This window comes from Hemiscyllium ocellatum, chromosome 14 (genome assembly GCF_020745735.1).
Source record: "Hemiscyllium ocellatum isolate sHemOce1 chromosome 14, sHemOce1.pat.X.cur, whole genome shotgun sequence".
Taxonomy (NCBI): domain Eukaryota; kingdom Metazoa; phylum Chordata; class Chondrichthyes; order Orectolobiformes; family Hemiscylliidae; genus Hemiscyllium; species Hemiscyllium ocellatum.
Window position 1 is genome coordinate 17497453 of NC_083414.1, and position 7280 is coordinate 17504732.

Below are 7280 nucleotides of genomic sequence, written 5' to 3' on the forward strand. Positions count from 1 at the left end.
ACAACCCTCCCCCAACCCTTCATGGTACATCCCAACGCCTGCCTTCCCGCCCCTTTTCCACCCCTTCCCCATACGAACCCGCTGTGACCATTTGAGGTGCCTTCATCATTGATACTGGCAACATGCGCTGACAGCTCCGCTGAGTGAAAGAGGGCTGCCTCATAACCAGTTCTGAAGAAGCATCACTGGACTCAAAACGTTCACTCTGTTTTCTCTCCACAGATACTGCCCGACCTGCTGAGGTTCTCCAGTAATTTCTATTTTTGTTTCATATTTTAATCCCCACCGCCCCATACCCTAAAACACAAGAGTCACTGGAGTCAAAACGTTAACTCTGCTTTCTCTCCACAGATGCTGCCCTACCTGGTGAGTTTCTCCAGCAATTTCTATTTTTGTTTCATATTTTAATTTCCTGTAGGCTCAGTGGTTAGCACTGTTACCTCACAGCACCAGGATCTCAGGTTCGAGTCCAGCCTCGGGTGACTGTGTGGAGTTTGCACATTCCTTCGGGTTTCCTCCGGATGCTCCGGTTTCCTCCCACAGTCCAAAGATGTGCAAGTCAGGTGAATTGGCCATGTTAAATTGCTCATAGTGTCAGGTGCATTAGTCAGAGGGAATTGAGTCTAAGTGGGTTACTCTTTGGAGGGTTGGTGTGGAGTTGTTGGGCTAAAGGGCCTGTTTCCACACTGGAGGGAATCTAATCAGACAGAAAGAAGCTAAGTTAACCTAATGACTGATCGTAACATTTTTGATGGCAACACTTAGTTCCAGTACTTTTATTTTCTATTCGGATTTCAGCACCTATGTTATTTTACTTTTACTTGGAAGTTCTCAGCTATGTTGAAATCTCCACTCCAGCTGAGCACCATCACAGAAATACCGGAGAAACTCAGTCGGTCTGACAGCATCAGTGGAAAGAAAAACAAAATTGACATTTTGAGTCCAGTATGTCTTCTTCAGAACTGAAAGGAGTTGTATTTTTGTTTGTTTAACAGAGATGGAGGAGGGGCAAGGGGAGCATGTGGTATGGAGGCCCAATACAAAAGACAAAAGAGTTGTTAATTGTCATGGAATAAAAGTAAAGTTGTAAAATTAAAGGTGTACATTAAGGTACAAAAGGAAGAAAATAGGTCCTTCTACTGAGAGCAAAGTAAGAAAGATACAAACAAACCAAGCACATGGAGATAGGGTGAAGAAGTACGAGAAAAATGAAGAACAGACACCATGCAGTCAGGTTTATAAAAGAAACATTTTCCAACCTCTGTCAGTTTTGAAGTTAAATCATACTGGACTCAAAACGTTATCTCTGTTTTTCTCTCCATAGATGCTGGCAGCTTTGCTGAATTTCTCTAGCATTTTCAGCAATTTTTTTTCAGATTTCCAGGGTGTGCAGTATTTTGCTTTTCCTTTTAGTTATCCAGATCTATTGCATCTCGTTCCAGTGGCAAAGCCTACCTGCTCTTGCTGACGCTTAGCTTTAGATTCTGTCACTGCATCTGCTGCTGCTTTTGCCTATCCACAGGTTTCATTGTGGCTTTGCTCCTCATGCTAGGTTTTCCACTCCTAGCAGTTTTTCAGGTGCTAAGTTTTATCATGCTTCTGAAGGCTTTAATATTCTTGATTCCAAACTCTTCGCTACTAGTTTCTCAGCTGCTCCTTAGCTTGTTGGTTCCTCTACTCTTCCTCTTGTGATCTATCTGGCTAGTTCTCCTGGTAACTGTTACATCTTGACAATTTTACTATCCTTCCTCAGCTGTATAAATTGGATTGGATAAAGTCCCTTCTCATTTTTAATGTTGTATTTTGTGTTTTTTCAAGTTGCAAAATGTTTATTCTACCCTGATCCTAAAAACATCTACTCTGACTATGTGAAATGAGCTATGTTTTAGTAATCCTTTCCATGGATTGCCACTTTGTTTCAGTGAAGAAGTTTGAGTCTTCCTTTGACTCTGAGATTTTTCAACTCATGGCAGAGCCATCCAAATAATAAGTCTGTTATGGACCAAGCCAGAACCCCTCAAAACATTTCAAGAAGGTAGCAGACCCTAACTTTGTAATGTAGATTTTCCAGGTGAGTTGCAGCTGGTCAAACTATTTAATTTTAAACAAAACAGAATTTATTTACAAGATTACTGAATGAAATACAAACAAAAGAGAGCAGAATACCAAATAACATAATCTGTCCGAAAACCCAATATCATCCTAACTTAATGATGCTGTTTCCAATACTTGCAACAATCCCTATAAACACCCCTTGGCACAAAAGGTAAAATCAAACACAGGGTCTTCCAGGGAGGAGAGAGAGAAAGAAAGAGAGATGGCAGCATGGAACACCCTTTTCCATGTAGTTGTTTCTTGGCTCAGCAGCCTCAAACTGCCTGACTGCTTTCAGTGATTAGCCAGACTTCCAAAACCAAATAAAACCAGAGAAAAGCTGAACTAGGAGAACTGGCCACTCCCCTTTCATTGGACAAGTTTTTTTTCACTAACTTGAAAGCCTTTCGTCTGTGGCTATAATCAAACTGGCCCTAAAACCCTTCAAACGTAGACTTTTCAGAGTTTGTGTCTTTAAGGCCTCTCTGAAAAAAAAACAAGGACAACATAACTTTGTTAAAGAGGCAGCATCATCACGGATCAGAGGATAAGAACCAGACAAGTACAACCCAAAAACAAGTCATCAATGGTGATTCAAGCAGAAGATATTTCTGTGATATCAACTGCTACAATGGCAGATGAAGGCTGTAGTAGCATAGATATCCCCAGTTGTCAAAGTTTCATTGGAACTGTGTCTGTTGGTGAACAACAGTACTCTGATAATTTTCAAAAAGTCCCACAAAAGACATCTATGTAGAAATAAATCAACGAAGATTTATAAGGATTGTTCAAGAACATTCTGGCTGTTAGGAAATATTGAACAGTTGAGACAATTGTTTCTTTGGAAAAGAGGTCTTAGAAATGGCCCTTGAAGTTATATACGCATTGGAAAGGTTAAATATTCAGAAAGTGCTTCCACATGTGGAAGAATTCATAATTACTCATTAATTGAAGATAATTAATGCCATTAGAGAAATTTATTTACAATTAGAATGTGGAACTTACAATGACTGGAAGTGTTTGAGGCAAGTAGATCAGATAGTTACAAGAGAAAGCTAGTCAAGTATAAGGAAAAAATAGAAAGATGCGCTGACAAACTGAGATAACATACATGGAATAAGAGGAAACATACCTGTACCAGACATAAGCAAAATATAATTAGGTCTGTTTCTCTAATTGGAGGGTCTATGTAATTTAATATAATTTTATAGAAACATTTATGGAATCTGCTGGTTTAGTCTGATGTGAATAGAATTGTCCTGTATATTCAAGCATTAGCATTTATAAAAATCCATTTGTGCTGCATTCAATAAACCTGCATCTCTTATAAATAATTCCATGTCCCTCAATGACGCCACCAATTAAAGCAATACATACATCTTAATGAACTCGTGGTCTATGGTTACAGTGAAGAGAGCATTCTGGCATTGTAATTGGCCTCACGGCTGCTTATTTACCACTTTCTAATAAACATTCAGTTGTAAGTGGATATATGTATAAACATTGGGTAACTAGATTAATTTCAATCCTGAGCCATTTCATATCAAATAGCCTGATGAGATGTGCATTCTAAACTTTCATGGAAAAACTGCCCACTTTTTTGGTCAGTGTACCCTCGCAAAGAATCAATTGCTGCGGGAGACGTACAGGAGTGAGAAAAGAAAGGAGGAATGTATTAATTAAATGTAATAAATGCTAATTCCTCCACCCTATTCTCCCTAGTAGGTTTATTTCCACATTTAATTACCTTCTTCCCTATGTGGAAAAGTAAATAATGTAGGCATACAGTACCTAAAGTACATTGGTATGAAATAATCCTCATTTTGTTTCACTTGATTCTATTATTCTTGAGTAAGTTATAAAGCTCAGAATATTTTCCATATTGGCACCTAGGTCCAACACCAAGCATTGAAGAAACAAAAACAGAAATTTCTGGAGAAACTTAGCACGTTTAAGTCTTATAACCTTTCTTCAGAACTGATAGTATTGCATGCATACAATATGAGCAGTGGTTCCTTGCTTCCAGAATAACAATCATCACACACTAATGTAGGTTTTCCTACTGTTATTCCTCATGTTAACCATCACTGTTTGAATAATCATCTATATTTATTTTCCTGTTCCTGACACACTTACTGGGGGCTTGGATTGTGCTAATTGTTTCAAATGAGATTCATAATCCTGTCAAAGAGAGACCTTGGATGCTAAGTCAAATTGCCAAAACTATTCATACGGTGTTTAGAGACTTTTTTTTCCCAGGATCCAGATCTGAACTTTGCCACTGAAGAGAGAAGGTAGAATATAAAATCAGGATGACATAGACGGAGAAATGGAAACTTTTGATAGAAGGAAAAATCAGATTTGATGTTGTCTTAAACAAGTCTTATGTCAATTTTAATAGACATAACCAAGTGGCATTTGCAAAGCAGAGGAAGGTCCATCCTCTGGTGGTGAAGCAAGTTCAGAGAAAGGAATAGACAGAAGCAAAGCTGAAAGCAAGAACAAAAATTGCTGGTGAAACTCAGTGGGTCTGGCAGCACCTGTTGGGATAAAGCACAGTTAACACTTCAAGTCCAGTGACACTTAGTCAGAATGCCAGACTCAAAATGTTACTCTGCTTAATCTCCACAGATACTGCCAAACCTGATGAGTTTTGCCAGAAATTTCTGTTTTTGTTTCAGATCACCAGTATCTGCAGTTCTTTGATTAATAAAAGTGGAAATAAATTGCCTGGTTGAGTGTTGAGGTAAAGAAATAGACAAGCGAATAGAGAACACTGAAATTAGTGCAGAGAATGAAAAGAATACCAAGTTACCTGGAGTGTCTTGTGGAGATAGTATAGCCAAGATCAGCTTGGATATTCCAGTTGACCTATGACTCAAGTTTCTGATTCTTTTTAATGTTACAAAATAGAATTGATATGACACAGCAGATGCAAAACAATGCAAATATAATATCAGTGCATGTGGATATTACAAACTAATATGATATTTACTGGGGAGGCATTGCCTAGTGGTATTATTGCTGAACCGTTAATCTAGAGACCCAGACAATGTTCCCGGGACAAGGGTTCGAATCCTGTAACATTTAATGGTGGAATTTGAATTTAAAAATCTGGAGTCATGAGTCTAATGATGATCGTGATTGTTGAAAAGCCAATCTGGCTCACTAAAGTTCTTTAGGGAAGGAAACAGTCATCTTTACCTGGTCTGGCCTGGATTTGACTCCAGACCCACAACAATGTGGTTTACAATTAACTGCCCACTGGGCAATTAGGGATGGTCAATAAACTTTGTGGGAAGCTAGGTAAGTGACTGCTGGGCCCCTTGCTGAGATATTTGTATCACCGATAGTCACAGGTGAAGTGCCAGAATACTGGAGGTTGGCTAACATGGTACAATTATTTAAGAAAGGTGGTAAGGACAGGAAACTATAAACCAGTGAGCCTGACGTCAGTGGTGGGCACATTGTTGGAGGGAATGCTGAGGGACAGGATTGACAAGTATTTGAAAAGGCAAGGACTGATTAGGGATCGTTAATGTGGTTTTGTGTGTGGGAAATCATGTCTCACAAACTTGATTGCTTTTACAAAACAAAACTCAATGAGGAGGATTAATGAGGGCAGAGCGGTAGATGCGATCTATATGGACTTCAGCACATTCAACAAGGTTCTCCATGGGAGACTGGTTCACAAGGTTAAATCTCATGGAATACACAGAGAACTAGCTATTTGGATACAGAACTGGCTCAAAGGTAGAAGACAGAGGGTGGTGGTGGAGGGTTGTTTTTCAAGCTGGATACCTGTGACCAATGGAGTGACATAAGGATCAGTACTGGGTCCACTACTTTTCGTCACTTATATAAAGATTTTGGTATGAATGTAGGAGGTATAGTTAGTAAGTTTGCAGATGACACCAAAATTGGAGGTGTAGTGGCCAGCGAAGAAGGTTACCTCAATTACAACGGGATCTTGACCAGATGGACCAATGGGCTGAGGAGTGTCAGATGGAGTTTAACTTAGATAAATGTGAGGTGCTGCATTTTGGGAAAGCAAATCTTAGTAGGACATATACATTTAATAGTAAAGTCCTCGGGAGTGTTGCTGAACAAAGAGACCTTGGGGTGCAGGTTCATTGCTCTTTGAAAGTAGAGTCGTAGGTAGATAGGATAGTGAAGTGTTTGGTATGCTTTCCTTTATTGGTCAGATCATTGAGTATAGGAGTTGGGAACTTATGTTGTGGCTGTACAGGATGTTGGTTAGGCCACTTTTGGAATATTGCGTGCAATTCTGGTCTCCTTCCTATCGGAAACTTTAAGTTAAAAATCACACAACACCAGGTTATAATCCAACAGGTTTAATTGGAAGCACACTAGCTTTCAGAGCATCGCGCCTTCAGACTACCACCTGATGAAGGAGCGATGGTCCGAAAGCTAGTGTGCTTCCAATGAAACCTGTTGGACTATAACCTGGTGTTGTGTGATTTTTAACTTTGTACACCCAGTCCAACACCGTCATCTCCAAATCATGGAAACTTTAAGGGTTGTGAAACTTTAAAGGGTTCAGAAAAGATTCACAAAGATGTTGAGGGTTGGAAGATTTGAGCATTAGGGAGAGGCTCTATAGGCTGTGGGCTGTTTTCCTTGGAGTACTGAAAGCTGAGGGGTGACCTCATAGAGGTTTATAAAATCATGAGGGGCATGGATCGGATAAATAGACAAAGCCTTTTCCCTGGGATTGGGGAGTCCAGAACTAGAGGGCATAGGTTTAGGGTGAGAATGGAAAGATATAAAAGAGACCTAAGGGGCAACTATTTCACACAGAGGGTGGTACGAGTATAGAATGAGTGCCAGAGGATGCGGTGGAGGCTGGTACAATTGCAACATTTAAGAGGCATCTGGATGGGTATATGAATAGGAAGGGTTTGGAGGGATGTGGGCCAAAAACTGACGAATGGGACTGGATTGAGATAGGATATTTGGTTGGCATGGATGAATTGGACCAAAGGGTGTGTTTCTGAAGGGTCTGTACATCTCTATGACTCCGTGACTCTAAGTGTTGGCCTACCCAGCAACACCCTCATTCTGCAAATGAATTTAAAAAACTACCCGTAAAGATAAGCACTGTTCCCTTTGATGTTTAATTTAGTTGTAAAATTTAAAGGATATCATTGTCATTAAATATCACC